This window comes from Hemiscyllium ocellatum, chromosome 11 (genome assembly GCF_020745735.1).
Source record: "Hemiscyllium ocellatum isolate sHemOce1 chromosome 11, sHemOce1.pat.X.cur, whole genome shotgun sequence".
NCBI classification, from domain to species: Eukaryota; Metazoa; Chordata; class Chondrichthyes; order Orectolobiformes; family Hemiscylliidae; genus Hemiscyllium; species Hemiscyllium ocellatum.
The window spans coordinates 95,653,044-95,675,295 of NC_083411.1; the positions used below are offsets into that span (position 1 = coordinate 95,653,044).

The 22,252-nt window shown below is 41.5% G+C and overlaps 1 protein-coding gene across 1 annotated transcript in view; it reads right to left on the reverse strand.

Moving 5' to 3' along the window:
- Positions 1-22,252, reverse strand: part of arhgap36 (Rho GTPase activating protein 36) — a 230,383-nt gene that overhangs the window by 207,065 nt on the left and 1,066 nt on the right. The gene's annotated exons all lie outside the window — the stretch shown is intronic.

The following is a 22,252-nucleotide window of genomic DNA, read 5'->3' on the forward strand; positions in this document are numbered from 1 at the left end:
ATTTACCTTATCCATGCCCCTCATGATTTTATAAACCTCTATAAGGTCACCACTCAGCCTCCAATGCTCCAGGAAAAATAACCCCAGACTATGCATCCTCTCCCAATAGCTCAAACCCTCCAACCCTGGCAACATCCTTATAAATCTTTTCTGAACCCTTTCAAGTTTCACACCATCCTTCCTACAGCAGAGAGACCAGATTTGCACACAATAGTCCACAAGTAGCTGAACCAATGTCCTGTACAGCTGCAACATGACTTCCCAACTCCTATACTCAATGCATTGACCAATAAAGGCAAACAGACCAAACGCTTTCTTCACTAGCCTAACTAACTATAACTCCACTTTCAAAGAAATATGAACCCGCACTCCAAGGTCTCTTTGTTCAGTAACACTCCCTAGGACCTTACCATTAAGCGTATAAATCCTGCCCTGATTTGCCTTTGCAAAATGTAGCACTCACATTTATCTAAATTAAATTCCATCCGCCCATTCTTCAGCCCATTGACCAAATTGATCAAGATTTCTTACTAATCTTGGATAACTTTCTTTGCTGTCCACTGCACCTCCTAAATTGGTGTCATCTGCAAACTTACTAACGGCACGGGTGGCACGGTGGCACAGTCGTTAGCACTGCTGCCTCACAGCGCTTGAGACCCGGGTTCAATTCCCGACTCAGGCGACTGACTGTGTGGAGTTTGCACGTTCTCCCTGTGTCTGCGTGGGTTTCCTCCGGGTGCTCCGGTTTCCTCCCACAGTCCAAAGATGTGCAGGTCAGGTGAATTGGCCATGCTAAATTGCTCGTAGTGTTAGGCAAGGGTAATGTAGGGGTATGGGTGGGTTGCGGGTCGGTGTGGACTTGTTGGACCGAAGGGCCTGTTTCCACACTGTAAGTAATCTAATCTAACCGTACTTCCTATGTTCACATCCAAATCATGTATATAAGTGACAAAAAGCAGTGGACCCAGCACCGACCCTTTAGGACACTGCTGGTCACAGGCCTCCAGTCTGAAAAGCAATTGTCTACCACTTTTCTTGGTCAACTACCTTCAAGTCAGTTCTTTATCCAAATAGCTGTTTCTCCCTGTATTCCATATGATCTAGCCTTGTTAGCCAGTCTACCATGACGAACCTTGTCAAACCCCTTACTGAAGACCATATAGATCACATCCACTGCTCTGCCCTCAATCTTCTTTGTTAGTTCTTCAAAAACCTCAATCAAGTTAGTGAGACATGATTTCCCATGTGCAAAGCCATGTTGACTGTCCCTAATCAGTCCTTGCCTTTCCAAATACATATAAATCCCTTCCCTCAGGATTCCATCCAGCAACTTGCTCACCACTGATGTCAGGCTCACTGGTCTATAGTTCCCTGGTTTTTCCTTACCACCTTTCATAAATAATGGCACCACGTTTGCCAACCTCCAGTCTTCTGGCATCTCACCTGTGACTATTGATGATATAAATATTTCAGCAAGAGGCCCAGCAATCACTTCCCTAGTTTCCCACAGAGTTTTAGGGTACACCTGATCAGGTCCTGGTGATTATTCCAACTTTGTGTTTTAAGACATCCAACATCTCCTCCTCTGTAATACTGACATTTTCAAGATGTTGCTATTTATATCCCCATGTTCTCTCCATATCTTCTCCACAGTAAACACTGATGCAAAACGCTCATTTAGGATCTCCCCCTCTACTGTAGGACTACATATAGATGGCCTGGCTGGTCTTTAAGGGGCCCTATTCTCTTCCTTGTTAATCTTGTCTTTAATGTATTTGTAGAATCCTATTAGATCCTCCTTAACCCTATTTGCCAAAGCTATCTCATGTCCCTTTTTGCCCTCTTAATTATCCTCTTAAGTATACTCCCCCGCCTTTATACTCTTCTAGGGATTCACTTGATCCCTGTTGTCGATACCTAACATATGTTTTGATAAGGAACGTTTTCTTGAACACATTTTACAAATTCTTCACTATTCAAAACTTTAACACTACTGTATCCCCAGTCAAAGTTTGGAAAATTAAAATCCTACATTACAACAACATTATGCTTTACATATATCTGAGCTTTTTCTATGATTGTTTCTCAATTTCTCTGACTATTGAGGTGCCTATAGTACAATCTCATGATCTTTCCTTTCTTATTTCTAATTTCTACTCCAATATTCTCACTGGAAAATGTTTAGAAATCTCTTCATCAGTTATAGCAGTAATGTTGTCTTTAATTAAAAATGCCACTCCCCCTTCTTCCTATTTCATTTAAAATCCTGAGCATTAAGCTGCCAATCCTGTCGTATCCTCAGCCAAGTTTCTGTAATAGCTATGATGTCCCAGCCCCATGTTGCTAAACATGCCCTGAGTTCATCAGTCTTACCTGTAAGACCTCTTGCATTGAACTAAATGCAAGTTCATTCAGAGTTACTTCCTTGTCTTTCTTTTCTAATTGTTTTACATTTTTCACATTCAGAACCTTCCCTCATGAATCTTTCAATTTGCACTGCTACATAGAATTTCTCCACACCCCCTCTCTAGCAGTAAAAAGTCTCCCTTAATTGAACAGCAAATCACCCCACTAAGATACTAATCCCTTTCCAGTTCAAATCAAACCCATTATTTTTGACATGGAGGAGTCAGTGTTGGACTAGGGTGGACAAAGTTAAAACTTACATAACACCAAGTTGGACTCCAACAGGTTTGTTTGGAAGCACATAAACCTGCTGGAGTATACCTGGTGTTGTGTGACCTTTAACTTTGTCCATTCTTTTTGAACAATCTTTTCTTGTAAACTCATTATGTCAAAAGCAACTTAAGAATCTCAAAAGTAAATTAACCAATATTATTTGGAAATCAATCATACCCACATCTGATATTTCAGTTGCACAAAGCCTTAGTCATATCCTGTCTGGAGTATTGTGTGTCGTTTTGTTCAGTGCACATCAGGAAGCAAGATTTTAAGTTTTCAGCATCTATTGTATCATTCAGTGAATGCACTAGGAGATAAATAATTATCGACTGCATAATTAGGTTGTATGCCCTTGGAGTTAGAAGGTATGTTATGGACTAAACCAAACCCCTTCAAATCTATCAAGGAGATAGCCTGGACCCTGACTGTTACCTTATTTCAAGCATGTGTAAGGTGCTATGTTTCGGATGTAGCCGATTGGTTACATTACTCGGCTTTAAACATAACACAACCTATCTTACACCCAGTTAAAATACATATAAAATAAAGACAAATTAGTATAATTTTACTTCTATTCAAAAACTAAATAGAATAATAGGTTATTTAACTACTAAACAGCAACGATTTCAGTGTAGTAACATCACATAAACACCCATGGCAATGGCATATTCAATAAAATAGATGGTCTCAAATGCGATGTTTCTCCAGTCAGGAGAAAATAAAACACCAAGAGAAAATTCTGGTATGGAGAGAGCAAACTCCAGATTTTTGTTGTGGCAAAGAGATGTGTAACAGCTTCCGCAGCTAAGTTCAAACCCCAACAATTGAAAGCCAAATTAAAATGCTGGTTCTGATGGAACCTGACTCCACCCATTCATGCTGCTTCTACTGTTCTAGCTTCAAATATAAAAAATGGCCTCACAAGCTATTTACTTCATTGGCTTGGAAGAAACAACTCGACATTTTTGGGTGAAAGCCTCTCCCTCAAAAGAAATAGAGAAAATACACTTCTCAAAGCCATAGTACCATCATAGGTGGAAGGGCTGAAAATACAACATACAGAAGACACAAATAAGAAGTCATAGTAATAATGGACAAGATCCCACTATGTAGGGAGTAGTTCATGAATATGAGTAGAGGATTGGCAAACAAAAAGAAAACAGAGTTGAAATAAGAGGTATTTTCAGGATTGTAACCAATAACCATTGGAAGATGTCATAGGAATCAGTATTGGGACCAAAATTATTTACAATATGCATTAATGACTTGGATGAGGAAAGTAAATGTACAATCACCACGTTTGCCCATGACACAAACGTTATTGAAAAAAGAAGTTGTGTAGATGAGTGAGGTTAAGTGAGCAGGCAAAACATTGGTAAATAAAATATTATGTGGGGAAATAAGAGATTATGCACTTTGTTGGACAAATAGAGGAGCTGAATTTTATTTAATGGAAAAAAAACTGCAGAAAACTGTACCACCAAGGGGTTTGGGAGCTCAGGTTAAAAAACTCACAAAAAGCTAGCATCGAAGTTCAGCAGATAATAAAGCAGGCAAATGAAATGTTTGCCTTTACTTCAAAGGGAATTGGGTATAAAAGTAGGGAGGTCTTTAAAAGACTATACAAGGCTCGAGTTACACCACAGCCAGAATAAAGTGAATAATTTGGGCCCATTATCTAAGAAAAGATACTGGCATTGGAAGCAACGCATGGAACATTCACTTGGTTAATCTGGACATGGAGGGATATTGAGATGGTTCAGCCAGTACTCATTGGATCTTCAAAGAATGAGAGCCAACTTAGTGAACCATACCATTTTCTTGACAAGGAGGTTGTTTCCAACCTTTGAGAGAGTACAAGACAAGAGAACACAACCTCAGGGAAGGAATCATCCAAGTAAGACAGAGATAAGGAGGAATTCCTTTCCTTAGAGAGTAATCAAACTCTGGGATTCTTTACTGCAGAAGGTTGTAAAGATTAGGTCATTAAGTATTTTCAGAGCTGAGATTAATCAGATGCTTAATTAATAGTGAAATCAAGAGTTGAGGAAAAGGCAGGAAAATGGAGTTAAGAATGTTGCAGTCAACACAATCCTATGGAATGGTAGAGCAGACTTGGTTGGCTGAATCACTTACTTCTTCTCCTACATCTTATAAACTTATATACAGTGCCTACACGCTCTGTGTATTTTATCTACTATTGGCACAATTGGAAATTGCGATATGGCCCAAACACCCTCATACACAGATTAAGAAATTCATCACTTTTCATAACTCTATACTAAACATGTGTTGTCAGAAATCAATCAGAAGAACCATGCAGAAACCAAAGACCAAGGCAAGTGATTAAACATAATGAGAAATTGCACTGAATAGTCAGAAGTGGATGGCATTTTAAGGAATCAAGGACATGTAACAAAACACCATCAGGACAAGGCACTGTAATGAGCATGCCCAGCCCACTGAGGCATAGTTAGCAGCTACTTAACATGATGACCATTAAAGAATGCATTTGGTACAATTGCCAATGTTCAGATTATATGTCCACAGATGAAGGGTGGAATTCTTCAGGGAGCAGCATTGGGGCAACAACTGTTCACTTTAGATATACTTTGGTAGGAATAATAGAGGCATAGACAATTTTCTAAACAGAAAGAAGGCATGGAAATCTAAAGCATAAAGGGACTTAGGATTCTCTTAAGATTAACATGCAGGTTCAATTATCAGTTAGGAAAACAAATGCAATATTAGCAATAATTTCAAGAGATCTAGAATACAAGAGCAAAGATGTACTGAAGTTGTGTAATGTTCTGGCCAGACCATATTTGAAATATTGGTGAGCTGTTTTGTGTCTCATATCTCAGGCAGGATGTGCTGACATTGGAGAGATCCAGAGGAAGTTCACAAAAATGATTGAGGGATGAAGAGTTTGCCATATGAGGAGCAGTGAGCACTCTGGATTAGGGAAGTGGAATCTGATTGAAATTTACCGAATACTTAAAGGCCTGAATAGAGTAGATGTGGAGAAAATGTTTCCACCAGTAGGAGAACTAGGATTGAGGGCACAACTTCAGAGTGAAGGGACGGCCCTTTCGAACTGATATGAAGAAGAATTTCCTCAGCCAGAAATGGCTGATCTGTGGAACTCATTGCTGAAGAGGGCTGTGTAGGAAAAGCTTTTCAGTGTATTTAAGAGAGTTAGATAGGTCCTTGATGAGTAAGGGGATCAAGGGTTACAGGGTGAAAGCAGGAGAAAGCGGTTAAGAAACATATCGACGATAATTAAATGGAGAAGCAGACTTGATGTGCTGTAAAGCTTAATGTACTTGTCATTATTATATGTTTAGAGCCAGAGAATTGCCTGCAAGAGTTTATCTTCCTGCTCCCATACTAACTTAGTTATCACAAAAAGGAGATTATTCTGGACCTCTTTGTGTTTCTATGTACAAGCTGATCCTCAATGGCATAATCCAAATCCTTTCCAGTATACCAACTTCCATGTGGACCTAAAAAGTTTGCTTGATCCTGGCACAGTTCCTGATCTGAACATTTTCCTTGTCCAATATGCATTACTGAATGAGTTGAAATGTTCTCCAATTACATATTGAGAAGGCCAAAGCCACTGTTTGGTTACTGCGCAATTCTTTCTTTAGCCACTGACTCCAATTCTCTCCTTGGCAACTGCCTGCATCTGAATCAGCTAGGTAAAAACAAGGACAGCAGATTAGAGAGGTGCTGGAAAAGCACAGCAGGTCGATTTTCCTGCTTCTCAGGTGCTGCCTGACCTGCTGTGCTTTTCTAGCACCACACTAATCTAGACTCTGCATCTGAATCAGATTATAATGCTTTATGTCAAATTTGATTCCAAGATAAACGTCCTCCTTATGTCCATACAATCATTAAGATGTACATATTCACAACATCATCTGACTCAACCTATTTCAACTAATGCTGAAACCCTCATCCATACCATTGTTCCATCTGGACCTGACTGCCTCAAACAGGAGAGGCTCCCATTTCTCCCTCTCCACAAACCAAGAATGATCAAAATTCTTCTGCCTGCAACATGATTTGCTCTTCACTCATCACTGCCTATTCCGCATTGGTTCCTGCGGAAAGAACTCTTTGTTCTTAAACTTCTCATTTTTGTTTTCAAATCTTACCATTGTTTTATTCTAGCACTGTATTCTCTTCTAGCTCCACAATGCTCAGAGATACCCGTATTTCTAGAATTCTAACTTGTTGAGAAATAACAATTTAAACCATTGTACTTACAGAAATTTCATGAGCTACTAAAGATCTAAGCTCTGAAATGGCACTAAAATAAATTTGCCTTTTTTTCTTCCCTTAAAAAGTTCATTTAAACCCATGTCTTTGACAAAGTTTTTGTACTCTTACCTTAATAACTCATTTGTTCTTCTGTGTCAAATGTCATTTGATGACATTCCTAAGAAATCATTGAGCAATTTCATGACATTACTAGTGCCATTTTAATACCAGCTATTTCTGTTATTGTCAAAATCATTTTAGGTCACCTTAATCCATCACCCAGAAGCACCCTCCATGACTCATTGTATCTTCCATTTGATTTCTAACTGGGTTGCAGGATTTCTGCTTCTACTGCTGTGTTGATTGTGCTTTGTGAGAGGAAGATTTCTTTGCATCAGTTCCAAATTCGTCTTTTACAAATTTGAAGCATTGTCCCATTGTCATACTCTCACTTTATTTGGAAACCACTTTCTGGTTTGACCTTGCCCCTATCATTATCTTTCATGCCTCATAACTAAATCTGACACTCCAAATATTTGAAAAATCCTTTTCAAGACTTCAGAGAATAACTGGATGTCGTATTCATGCTGTGTGCTGACTAGATCTTGATACAGCTTATTCATAAGTTATCCTGACCCACAGAAAATGCACTGCACTAAAAACAAAACAGCAGACTAGGCACTAGTGACATTTCATTGGTCGAATAAAGGCATAAGGAAACATTTGATGATTAGGAAAGAGACAGTAAGTAGATAAATGGCCAATGAGCACAGCACAAGAGAGAACATTAAGAATTTAGGAAAGAAATAAAGAAAAAAGTCAGAAAGATGAAGAGGAGCTATGGACTTCAATCAGATGGAAAATTCAAACTTACGTTTTTACAGGCAGGGGAGATTGCAGAAGGAAGAGTTACACAAGAAGCATCGATTGAAGCATGGAACCTTTCTTCACGGTAGTAGTTTCTCTGCTACCAGCAGTTTCTGACTGCCTGCTCAAACAAACCAGAGGAAAGGTCCTGAACTGGGAGAACAAGCCACTCCCCTGCCATTCTTTGAAGTAGCCTTTCCAAACATTACCAGCACCTTTGCCTTAACGGCCCCTCAAGAAAAATCAAAAGCAAAATAACCTTGTTCAAGGGGAAGCCTCGTCACAATGTCCAGACCTTTTTAAGCTTTATGAAAGCAATACATGCTGGAGATCACAGCATCCATGGGGAGAGAGCAAGCTAACATTTCAAATTTAGATGACTCTTCATCAAGGCTTGAAACGTTAGCCCATGGATGCTGCCTGACCTGCTGTGATCTCCAACATTTGTTGCTTTCAATACAGATTCCAGATCTAAAGTAATTTGTTCTTACTTTTTAAGCTTTATCCTGAGTGACTCAACACCTCATGTGAATGGCTGGCTTGTGATTCAGAGTAACTGTAATGGCATGGGTTCAATACTCAAATGAGCTGCAATTTAATTTAATTGAGCTGCAAGTCTCACCAGCCCATTTCTCCCTTCATCAGAGATGTGGTAACCTTCAGGTTAAACCACCCCCTATCTCTCTGGAGAGAGAGAGTAACACTGACATCTTTACATCAGCCTACAACACAAAAATTAAATAAATACAACATTGACATTATACTTCATCACAGACATTCTGTTCCTCTTCAATGCTACTTCTAAGATCTGGGCTGTATCCCTACTTCTACTGGAAGCTCTTGACCTAAAGTATTGATATGGACGTTTTTTATTAAACCCGAGGTTGGTGACAAAACTGACTCCCACAATTACTCACTCTATCAATCCTCTAACTATTATCCCCTGAATACCCAACTCATCTCCCTGGCATGGTCTCAGTGTCCGCAAATCTGATCGGATTTGACTTCCCCACACAAGCTCCCTCAATGAATCCCACTAACCCCATTAGCCAAATGACATTCTCAATCCAATCTCAATAGCCGCATCACCTAAAAACCTGAATAGCTCTAGTACCTAAGCACGCCCATGACCAAACCTGACCAATGATTTCTTCTTAACCTAGCAAACTAATCTGTCCATCCCTTGACCCACCTACTTGCTCTCCCACATCATGTATTTTACCTACCTGCGACTTAACCCCTGTTACTTTGCCAAGCTACAATTATATCCATCAGCTATTATACAACACTGTCCATCTGCCAGCCTACCAATCTACTACCCAATCATTTCCCATCGTACATACCTCAAACATGCTAATCTACCAGCCTGCCCCTTTAACTCATCTACCCTACCAACATACCCCACTCAATCTACTCCCTTGCCCACTTACTCACTCAGCTTACCCCCTGATTTAACTCTGTCACTCATCCACCTTACCATAGTACTCATTCATTCACACACCCATTCCCTCATATCCATCTATCACCAATGCACAACATTCACTCTAGATATTAAAACTTACAATAAGTCAACTAGTGTCACAAAGTGTTATTGTCTTTGTAGTGTTTTAATTTGCTGTTTTCCATGTGGATTCCTGCACCGAATGATTACCGAATGACCTTTTGAGATTTAGATGTAAATGTTCTGATGTATTTGAAAATGTGAGATATGGCTCTCAACATCTAGTATAGTGTTTATCTATGAAACATTTATGAAAGTGCATTTAATACATTTCAAGCCCTCAAGTACTTGTTTCCTTATCAAAATAAATATAATTGCCAAAGGCCACTGTTCTTTAATACTCTCAGTGTCAGTTAAAATGTGCATTTACTGGCCCGTCCCTCTATGTTAATGATAGATTGCAGAAAGCAATCAGGCATGAATAATGGCTAAGTGATAGTACTCAGGGTTAGAACATAAAACATAGAACAATACAGTGTGGAACAGGCCCTTCCACCCTCAATGTTATGCTGACTTGTGAATTATTCTCAGCTCGTTCCCTTACATTATCCCATCATCATCCATGTGCTTATCCAAGCGTTGCTTAAATCTCCCTAATGTGGCTGAGTTAACTACATTGGTAGGCAGGCCATTCCATGCCCTTACCAGTCTCTGAGTAAAGAACCTGCCTCTGACATCTGTCTTAAATCCATCACTCCTCAATTTATAATTATGCCCCCTCGTACAAGCTGACGTCATCATCCGAGGAAAAAGACTTTCGCTGTCTATCCTATCTAATCCTCTGATCATTTAGATTTAGATTACTTACAGTGTGGAAACAGGCCCTTTGGCCCAACAAGTCCACACCGACCTGCCACCCACCCAGACCCATTCCCCACATCTAACACTATGGGCAATTTAGCGTGGCCAATTCACCTTACTTGGACATTTTTGGATTGTGGGAGGAAACCAGAGCAACTGGAGGAATCTCCTCACAGACAGTCGCCTGAGGCAGGAATTGAACCCAGCACTCTTGCGCTGTGAGGCAGCAGTGCTATCCACTGTGCCACCGTGCCACCCTGAATCATCTTGTATGCCTCTATCAAATCCCCTCTTAGTCTTATTCTTTCCAATGAGAACAGACCCAAGTCTCTCAGCCTTTCCTCATAAGACTTTTCCTCCAGAACAGGCAACATCCTGGTAAATCTCCTCTGCACCTTTTCCAATGCTTTTACATCCTTCTCGAAATATGGTGACTAGAACTGTACGCAATATTCCAAGTGCAGCCACACTAGCATTTTATAAAGTTGCAGCATGATACTGAGGCTCCAGAACTCAATCCCCCTACCAATGAAACCTAACACACCGTATGCCTTCTTAACAGCACTATCAACCTGGGTGGCAACTTTCGGGGATCTTTGTATATGGATTCCAAGATCCCTCTGCACATCCACACTACCAACAACCTTTCCATTGATCCAGTCCTCTGCCTACCTGTTATTCTTCCCAAAGTGCATCACCTCACATTTAGCTACATTGAACTCCATTTGCCACCTCTCAGCCCAGTTCTGCAGTTTATCCAAGTTCCCCTGCAACCTGTGACATTCTTCCAAACTGTCCACTACTCTACCGACTTTAGTGTCATCTGCAAATTTACTAATCCATCCACCTCTGCCTGCGCCTAAGTCATTCATAAAAATGTCAAACAGCAGTCGTCACAAAACAGATCCTTGTGGGACACCAGCTGGACTCCAGGCTGAATATTTTCTATCAACCACCACTCGCTGCCTTCTTTCAGAAAGCCAGTTTCTAATCCAAACTGCGAAATCACCCTCAATCCCATGCCTCTGCATTTTCTGCAAAAGCCTACCATGTGGAATCTTATCAAACGCTTTATTGAAGTCCATGTATACTACGTCAACTGCCCAACCCTCATCTACATGGTTGGTCACCTTCTCAAAAAGCTCAACGAGATTTGTGAGACAAGACTTACCCTTGACGAAACCATGTGGACTATCTAAAATCAAATTGTTCCTTGTTAGATGATTATAAATCTTATCTCTTATAATCCTTTCCAAAACCTTTCCTACAACAGAAGTAAGGCTCACTGGTCTATAATATACCTGGGGTCATCTCTACTGTCCTTCTTGAACAAGGGCACAACATTTGCAATCCTTCAGTCCTCTGGTACTAAACCTGTAGACAATGACGACTCAAATATCAAAGCCAAAGGCTGTGCTATCTTCTCTGTAGCTTCCCATAGAATCCTTGGATAAATTGCATCCGGCCCAGGGGACTTGTCTACTTTCATTCTTTCTAGAACTGATAATACCTGTTTGTAACTAACCTCGATCCTTTCTATTCTAATATCTAATATCTCATTCTTCTCCTCTATAATATTCTCCTTTTCCTGAGTGAAAACCGATAAGAAATGTTCGTTTAGCACCTCTCCGATCTCCACAGGGTCCACACTCAACTTCCCACTTCTGTCTTTGACTGGCCCTATTCCTACACTAGTCATCCTTTTATTTCTCACATACCTATAGAAAGCTTTAGGGTTCTCCTATTTGCGAATGACTGCTCGTGTCCTTTCTTTGCACTTCTTAACTCTCTCTTTAAATCCTTCCTAGCTGATCTGTAACTCTCAAACGCCTCATCTGAACCATCTTGTCTCATCAACACGTAAGCATCCTCCTTCCGCTTAGCAAGAGATGCAATTTCTGTAGTTAACTACGGTTCCCTTACCTTATCACTTCCTCCCTGCCTGACAGGGACATACATATCAAGGACACACAATATCTGTTCCTTAAACCAGCTCCACATTTCCATTGTCTGCATACCCTGCACTTTGCTACCCCATTCTATGCATCCTAATTCTTGCCTAATCGCATTGTAATTGTCCTTACCCCATCGATAACTCTTGACCTATGGCATATCCCTTTCCATCTCTAAACTAAACGTAACCTGAATTATAGTCACTTTCTCTAAGAGAACAACTCTTAGTCATTCACCTATAACTAAATCAAACACCAGGCCTGGTTCATTACCAAGCAATAGATCCAGTGTGGCCTCTCCTCTTGCTGGCCCTTTGACATACAGTGTCAGGAAGCCCTCCTGTACACATTGGACAAAAACTGATCCATCCAAAGTACTAGAGTTTTAGCATTCCCAATCAATGTTGGGGAAGTTAAAGTCCCCCATAATGACCACTCTGTTTCTTTCACTCCTACCCAGAATAATTTTGCCAATCCTCTCTTCCATCTCCCTCGAACTCTGTGGAGGCCTATAAAAAAACTCCAAGCAGAGTGACCTCTCCTCTTCTGTTTCTAACCTCAGTCCACATTGCATCAGTAGACGAGTCCTCATCAAAAATTCTCTCATCCACCGTTATATTATTCTTGACTAACAAGGCCACACCTCCCCCTCTTTTACCGCCTTGCCTGTTCTTAATGAAAGATCTAAAACCTGAAATCTGCAACATCCATTCCTCACCCTGCTCTATCCATGTCTCTGAAATGGCCACAACATTGAATTCCCAGGTACCTATCCATGCTGAAAGCTCACCTACCTTATTTCAGATACTTCTGGCATCGAGATAGACACACTTCAAACCAGCTTGCTGTCTGCCAGCACATTCCTGTGACTGTGAAATCCTGCCCTTCCAACTCTCATCCTCCTGTGCACTGTAACTACACCTCAGGTTCCCATCCCCCTGCTGAGCTAGTTTAAACCCACCTGAATAGGACCAGCAAATTTCTCACCCAGGATATTAGTGCCCTTCTGGTTCAAGTGAAGACCATCCAGTTTGTAGAGGTCCCACCTTCCCCAGAATGAGCCCCAATTATCCAAGTACCTGAAACCCTCCCTCCTGCACCATCCTTGCAGCCAGGTGTTCAGCTGATATCTCTCCCGACTCCTTGCCTTGCTATAATGTGGCACGGGTAACAATCCAAAGATAACAACTCTGTTTGTTCTAGCTCTCAGCTTCCATCCTAGCTACCTGAAATCCTGCCTCTTTTTACGTTTTACTCTTTTTATCCCTATCCCTCTTTTTACTTATGTCTTTGGTACCTACGTGGACCATGACTTGGGGCTGGTCACCCTCTTCCTTCAGGACCACAAAGATACGATCTGAGACATCACAGAACCTGGCACCTGGTTATGTGAACAAACAAGCTATTGAAATCAGCCAAATAGATTTTTCTCTCTCTCTGCACACTAACACCAGCAGGCAAGTTTCTTTCTAATTTCTAAAAGGAAGATGATTTAAATAATGTCACAGTTTCAAACTTTTCCAGACCTCATCTGTCTTCAAGAGCATGATTGTGCAATAAGATCTCAATTGCAGTGAGAATGAGATCTGATTAACTGGCCTGCTCTGTTCACATTTCCCACAGGTGAGTGATCTCCCACCTCCAATCATTCTAGTCTACTCAACCCGATTGCCAAATTGGTTTCTGCCTTCCAAGAAATAGAAAGATTCCAAATCTGACGTATGTACACCATTTTGAATATGCTGTGGACTCTATGTCGCCTCCAAATGCAGGCCATTAACATTGTATTTCCCTCTACACAAATGCTTTCCTGAACAATCAAGGTATATCCTGTTTTTATTTGCAGCATTTGCCATATTTAACTTCATCCAAACTTGCTCTTCATTCTATAACTGTAGCCAACATGTTGTGCAGTCCCTTCATAAATAAGCCCAAGGGAATATTTTGGTACTCCTTCTCCACTCTTGGAGGAATGCACTTCTTGTGCACTTTGTACTAAAGATAGCCCTAAGTAGGAATGGAAGATAATTTCTTATTTTTAAAAAGATAGATAGATTGGTGCAGTGCAAGGGAAGATATGCATCTTAGTCGTGCAATTCTCATGTACAATCTTTGCCAAAGCGCACGCCCAATCCAAGAATTCCAAGAAACTGAACAATTTCCTGTTAAAACCCTTAGGAAATCCCCTCTCAGAACTTCAGAATTCAACCATGTTCGAGGTAGATGTAAGGTGTAATAATTTATTTTCCCTTTTGCGAAACATATTTTAAAGAAAAGGCATTTTATAAATGAGTTGGGTTTTCAACGGTTCTGAATCAATTTACTGTCAATGTAAGGAGGCAGCACCATCATGGCCAGGCCTCCTCTGCTCATGGCCAGGCCCCCTCTGCTCATGGCCAGGCCTCCTCTGCTCATGGCCAGGCCCCCTCTGCTCATGGCCAGGCCCCCTCTGCTTTCTATGCAATGGGTTTTTACTGACTATTCAACTGCACTGGGCATCATAGATAAGCTTGATTGTTTCCCCATCTGATCTGAAACCTCAGCACCACAAGTGCACTTGTCACCAACTATCATTGCAAAGGGATGGGGATTCAGAATATTGGCCAAGTAATAGGTTATGTGAAAAATAGACTCAACCTTGTTACAACCAAACATGGCAGAATGTAGGCATAATAGTTTTCTTCCAAGCTGTGGTGTTCTTTAGCTTGTAGAAAGCAAGAACAAAGTTATGCAGGATTGTTAGAGAAAATATAGAAAGGAATAAAACATAGGAGATGACAGAAAATTCAAGGTATGAAGGGAAAGGGGAAGAAAAGCAAGCAAGCGAGAGTAAGCAAGAAAATGAAAAAGGACAAAAGTAAAAGGGACAGATGAGCAGTGAAAATGAGGAAAGGGAACAAAAAGAAATAAATTGAATAAAGAATAAAGGCAATGAATGAATTGTGCAGAGAAAGGACGAAAGTGAAGGAATTGCAATTGACGAGAAAAAAAGCAAGTGGAACTGTAAGAACCACAATTTGAAAGTATTGTAAGTGCCATGGTGACTCATGTGATGTAAGGGTCTGAAAGGTTAATGTTGAAGAATGCCTCAAACACCACCCAGCAGGGTGATCTCATACAGGAAGAAAAGGTTAGGAATTCAAAGAGGTAAGACCAACCATCTGAGGCTCCCTCATAGAGATATTATTACAGAGACTATCAGCGTAATTTGTAGTTTTCAACATGCAATACATTCTGAAGTATCTCTTCTTGTCTGATTGCCAAAATGATTTCCTTTGACCACATTAGTCCAAGTAGGCTTTGTTAATCCCTAATTAGGAAAGTGAATGGTGGCAGCATATCTACCATGCTACAGGAGCAGTGGTGAGGATTCAACTTAGAATGGAAAATATGATCGGACCTGAACCTGCTGAAAACACTACACAGACTGACTGAAATGATTACATGTACATGGCCCACAGCTCAAAATGGATGAATATACCCCTAATATAGTTATGGAATTTTGAATTAAAAGCTCCACGCATTTAACAGAAAAGGAGGTCATTAGAAATCATTTAGTGCTTGTAGAAACATTTCTGAATCATGAATGTTCAATTTGGCAGAATATTCAGTCAAGCACGTTCAGTGCCAATAATTAAACTGTTCAGTGAAAAGTAGGTATCGTTAACAGCTGAAGCAGACTTTACAGACAGCATACCCTAAAAGGATTGATTGTATCAGTAAATGAAGTGTCAGTAAGCCAGTTGATTATTCACACTCAGATTAAGCAGAAAAATATTTCATTCCAGCAGTGGATTTCCAGCTCACAAATTTGTAAATGTAAATATACCAGCTTTCAGACCAACAATGGCAGCATGATCTACTTTTCTGTATACCTTCATTACTATTACTTCCTTCATTGACTGATTATGTTCTGAATACCAGATTAGTTGATGCAAGTAGGTTGATTCATTGGAAGTAAGCATTAAGTTTATAGTTCGGGCAGAACATTGGCTGGTTGCATGAACAAAAACAATAATCATGTACACACTCGCCTCTTGGCCCTTAAGGAAACTAAAAGGAAGCCAAATTGCTACTTCTAGCTCTGACTGTAATTCCCAGTTGGTCTGGTTGGAAGGAGAAACGAATGTCTCACAGAATGCAGTATACTTTTAAGAGACACACTCATGATATCATTACTGTATCACAGCATACGAGTTAAAGGCATAACGATCAGACTTTATTTTAACTGGGGTCATTCGAAACATGACATGCTAATGACAATGTACTACTGTTTGTGACCAAATAGCTTAACAAACCAAATACTGAAGTGCTTGTGATTATAATAAGGACATAAGCAGCATCTGTTGAACCCTCCAGTGCTACATTACCCGTGTCTAATTCTTAGGTTAGCTTCTGTAACGTAAGTATTGAGATATCAGGTAAAACTACCCTGTTGGAAGAAAAATGCACACACCACTGTCCAGGCTTCAAGTTGAATTGTCAGTTTGGGATTTGCTGGAGCAAGTTAGACCAAGATCAGAAAAATAAAATGGTTAAATCCCTTATCCATTATAACTAGGGCAGTCAGTCATCTGGTTTTGCAGTATACATTCCAGTTTTTAAATGGTCTTGCCACTGCCTGGCACTGAATCTCTTCACATTCAATATTTTGATGCTTAGTTCATTTACTATAGTCAAGCAAATACCATGTACCGTATTCTTTTTCCAGTTACAGAATTCCTTAATCTCTATCATTGTTGGTCTACTGAGCTTTCACCCTCAATCACAACTGAACATGACAGCACTTTTTTAAAAATACTAGGATCATGGGAGAAGGAGTAGGCCATTGGGGCCTCTCAGGCCCACAATAAGATAATGGCTGAGCTGGTGGTCATCTCAGCTCCACTTTCCTGTCCACACTCCTGATTCACTTATCTGTAAATACACATAAATACTGTTTTCTCTTGATAGTAAAAATATCACTGTCCACATATGACCAATTAAATCTTCTGCCACTGCATGTGAAATAACTCCATGGAGGCTGGTATCCCTTCACCAAGCCACCCTTTATTTACACGTGCATGGTGCTTGACATTGTTCTGGCTTTCTCAGAGCCAGGTCTCAATGTGAACAGAACTCCTGACACTCCTGTTTCAGTCAGCCAGATTTAAAGCCACAATCAGGGAACTCCTGCTCTGAGGTCCAGCTGGCTGACCTCATTAGAATCCCTCTACGTCCAAGGACGGAGAACTGCTCTATTTCTTGAAGCCTCTCCGTGGGTGTTTTTGCACCACGTCCAGTTCCTCTGACTCAGTCTGACATGCTGCCCGTATCCAAGGCCATCACCTGCCTCTTGGCCCTGGAGGAAACAGTGTGGAAACAGGCCCTTCAGCCCAACAAGTCCACACCGACCCGCCGAAGTGCACCCACCCAGACCAATTCCCCAACATTTACCCCTTCACCTAACACTACGGGCAATTTAGCATGGCCAATTCACCTAACCTGCACATTTTTTTTGGACTGTGGGAGGAAACCAGAGCACCCGGAGGAAACCCACACAGACACGGGGAGAATGTGCAAACTCCACACAGTCAGTCACCTGAGGCAGGAACTGAACCCGGGTCTCTGGCGCTGTGAGGCAGCAGTGCTAACCACTGTGCCACCGTGCCGCCTATATCTGAAGAAAATCCTCTTCTTCAGGTGGTGAAGACATCAAGGCTATGAAATTCACCATGTTCATCTCAGATTCCAAGGTTTCTTTCCCCCGAAAATGGAAGGGGAGAATCAATGGGTTCTTAATGTTTCGAGCTGATCTCAGAGGCTTGGTATACTTGCAAGTTTGTAGCTTTCATATAGTCCACATGCTTGTCAGGACCACCCCATCTACTTGAATGCAGTACATCTCAGGATTTGACCTCACGTCGATTTTGCCTCTTATCCTTGCAGGGCTATTTCCGTGGTTTCGCCACCAAACTTTGTCCCCTGAAGTAAACGGTCTCTCTTACTTAGCGACTTGTGTCCATTGGGGTTCCTAATACTGTTTCATCCTCCCTTCACCAGATCCAGGAAGATCAGATTTAACCTCGTACAGAGTCTTTTCCCCATTATCAATTGCTGGAGCTATTCCTGTAGTTGCATGAGGGGTGGTCCTATAATCAAACAAGAACCAGGACAGTTTTGGTAAGTAGTGAAGCTGTAGGCTGTTTCTTTAAACCTGCCTTCAAAGTTTGGACTGCTCTTTTTGCCAGACCATTGGATGATGGATGGCATGGAGGTGTCATTATAAGCTGAATGCAATTTAATTTTAGGAAATATTTGTATGCTGTGCCAGTAAATGATGGCCCGTTGTTTGTGACCAACACTTCTGGGAGTCTGTGTTGCAAATGATGCTCTCAGCTTTTCTATCTTTGTCCCAGTGTTTGACCAATGAACTCTATGCATATCCAAACACTGAGTGGGCGTCCACAATAACTAAAAGTTGAGCCCCTGAAAGGGCTGGCATAGTTGACATGTAACAGAGCCCAGATTTTAGCTCGCCATTCCCACGTATGTGTAAGAACAGCCAACAGTAATTTTTTGTCCTTGTAGGCATTCTGGGCACTGCCACAATGCGGATATGTCTACACTCCTTTGGATGACCCTGATGGAGTCCAGCCAGTATCTGACAGCATTGTTTGCTCAGGACAATCACCCTTCCGCCCTATAATAAAACGCCATCCTCTATGATTATCTGGTCTCGCTACGTCCAGAAAGGTTTCAAATCTGATTGTGATGGTCCTTTTGTTTCTTCCATCACCACCAGCTGTTTTAATTTTGCCAGAGCTAGACCTTTTTGCATCCAGTCTGATAATGTCAACAGTGACTGGAAGGGGATCCAGAATGTTTAAGAGTCATACAGCATGGAAACAGACCCTTCTGTCCAACCAGTCTACATCGACCATAATCTCAAACCAAACTAGTTCCAACTGTGTGCACTTGGCCCATACTTATCCAAACATTTCTTATTTGTGTATTTATCTAAATGTCTTTTAAATATTGTAACAGTGCCCACATCCACCACTTCCTCTAGATGTGCATTCCATACACAAACCACTCAGTGTAAAAATAATACCCTTCATGTCTTTTTTAAATCTCTCTTCCAAACTACTGGCATGATGCCAGACATGCTTACCGCGACTAAAAAGCCAACTGTTGTGAGCAAGTATCTTCAGGAGCATAAGTTCTTCTCTCATTGCCACTGAAATAACTCCACAGAGGCCAGTATCCCATCACCAAGTTACCCTTTATTTACACGTTCAGAGTTCTTGACACTGATCCAGCTTCCTCAGAGCCAGCTCTCAGAGTGAACAAAACCTCTGATGCTCCGGTTTATATCTGTCAGCTTGGGTTCCCAGATCAGGTTAGGTTAACAGCCTCAATCAGGGAAGTCATATTCCATAATGTCCACCTGCTGACTTCATTACCAATACAACTATGTGGGCAATACAGTTCTCTGGGCATTCACTCCAGCTAGATTAAACATGAATGGGACAATCTTAAAAAAACATTTGGGCTAATCTGACGTTGGTGTCTAGGTAAACACAAGGACTGCAGATGCTGGAAACTAGAGTCTAGATTAGAGTGGTGCTGGAAAAGCACAACAGGTCAGGCAGCATCCGAAGAGCAAGAAAATCGACGTTTCGGGCAAAAGCCCTTCATCAGGAATACAGGCAGAGAGCCTGAAGCATAGAGAGATAAGCTAGAGGAGGGTAGGGGTGGGGAGAAAGTAGCATAGAGTACAATAGGTGAGTGAGGGAGGGGATGAAAGTGATAGGTTTGGGGGGGGGGAGGAGGGGGGAGTGGATTGGCGGAAAAGAAGATAGGCAGGTAGGACCAGTCACGGGGACAGTGCTGAGCTGGAAGTTTGGAACTGGAGTGAGGTGGGGGAAGGGGAAATGAGGAAACTGTTGAAGTTAAATTGATGTCCTGGGGTTGAAGTGTTCCGAGGCGGAAGATGAGGCGTTCTTCCTCCAGGCGTCTGGTGGTGAGGGAGTGGTGGTGAAGGAGGCCCAGGACTTCCATGTCCTCGGCAGAGTGTGAGGGGGAGTTGAAATGTTGGACCATGGGGCGTTGTGGTTGATTGGTGTGGGTTTCCCAGAAATGTTCCCTAAAGCGCTCTGCTAGGAGCTGTCTAGTCTCCCCAACGTAGAGGAGACCGCATCAGGAGCAACGGATACAATAAACGACATTGGTGAACTGTGCAGGTGAAACTTTGATGGATGTAGAAGGCTCCTTTGGGGCCTTGGATGGAGGTGAGAGGAGGTGTGGGCAGAGGTTTAGGAATTCCTGCAGTGGCAGGGGAAGGTGCCAGGACAGGAGGGTGGGTTGTTGGGAGGCATGGACCTGACCAGGTGGTCATGGAGGGAATGGTCTTTGTGGAAAGCAGAAAGGGGTGGGGAGGGAAATATATCTCTGGTGGTGGGGTCTGTTTGGAGGTGGCTGAAATGTACACTAATGACAGCTGAGGGAGGGAATGTAGAGGAATCAATTAATATCACCTTACTTCATTTTCATTTAGTTCAATGCTCCTCCTCATTCCAGGGGGCTGGCCCACCCAAAAATCAACACATCAAATCTCTTATAAGCTGGAACAACTAGTCAATTCTCATTCCCCTTTTGGTGCAACATGAAGTGAAAGTTGGGTGTCAGTGTGTTAAAAATCACACGTAAACTTTAAAATCAGAATGTGAAGGATAAAGCATTAATGAAACTCTACCCACACAGTGCTCTCTCCTAGTTTGCATAATCAGTACTTTGTTGGCTACAAGACATGAACAAAATGTTCAATATTTGCCGCTTTATTTGTGCAGGCACCTGAAATTTACTTCAGCTCAGGTGACATTTTATTGTTAACAGACATCATGTTACAGGCTAACAAGGGATCATATATATCAAATGATTCCAGGATTAAATCATTTGGAAACAGAGTAAGTGCATTAGTCAAGCATTCTCCACCCTATTCTTTCAATTTCTTCCAGGGCCCAAGTACAAAAGCGTTGCTGCAACCTTCCAACATTAAAGATATATTTATTTCTCTCTTCCTAAGTTATCTTAATAGAGTCAGGGGTAACAAGATGGTCCTTGTGACTCCACAAATCCACTGAGGTTCTCAACACTTGCTGTCTTCCCTTATCCTCTCTGAGTGTAGCAGCAAGGCCGTGTTCATTACTCTTAATTCCTACCTGATGCGCACTGCTGGCAACACAATTGACCTTTACGGAACCAAAGGAAACTGACTGATGCCTATCTCAGGTCTCTAGCATCTGAGGCACACTGTGATTTCCCCCACTTGAGACCTGATAATAGGCCCAGAAAAGATTCTTGCCATCCTTTCACTATCATACAATTCACTTCAAACCCTGTGCGTAAAGAAGAAATTTTGATGAGATTTAACTGAAAAATATTAAAAACCGAGAAAGAACAAAGATTTATTTTATTTTAATCAATCATTTTCATGATGTTAATTTAAATGTGGTCAATTGCGCCTGAGACCCGGGTTCAATTCCCGCCTCAGGCGACTGACTGTGTGGAGTTTGCACGTTCTCCCCGTGTCTGCGTGGGTTTCCTCCGGGTGCTCCGGTTTCCTCCCACAGTCCAAAGATGTGCGGGTCAGGTGAATTGGCCATGCTAAATTGCCCATAGTGTTAGGTAGGGGTAAATGTAAGGGTATGGGTGGGTTGTGCTTCGGCGGGTTGGTGTGGACATGTTGGGCCGAAGGGCCTGTTTCCACACTGTAATCTAATCTAATCTAAATAACCTGGTGTGTGTGATATTGTTCCATAATGAGGCAACTAAATTAGTACAAATGCAGTAAATATGTGATTCCCTTTGATTTGGGGGCCAGATCTCCCGACATCAATTCTCCATGGTTTTGAAGAAGACGTTCACAAAATTGTTCAAGATCTCTTTGGGAGGTATGGCGTGTTGTAAGTGATGGCATAACCTATATGTAACATAATGTTTAGAAATGGTTTTATGTAAAACCCAACACTATAGATATAGGATAGAAAACTAATGGAGTACACGTCTCAAAATTTTGTGTCAAAGATTTCATATCCATTCAACAGAATGATTCAGGAAATTGGAGTTAATACAGGACATAAAGGAGAAGAAGTTTGAGTCATATAAATGAAGAAGACTGTATTCTCAGTGCTAGTAG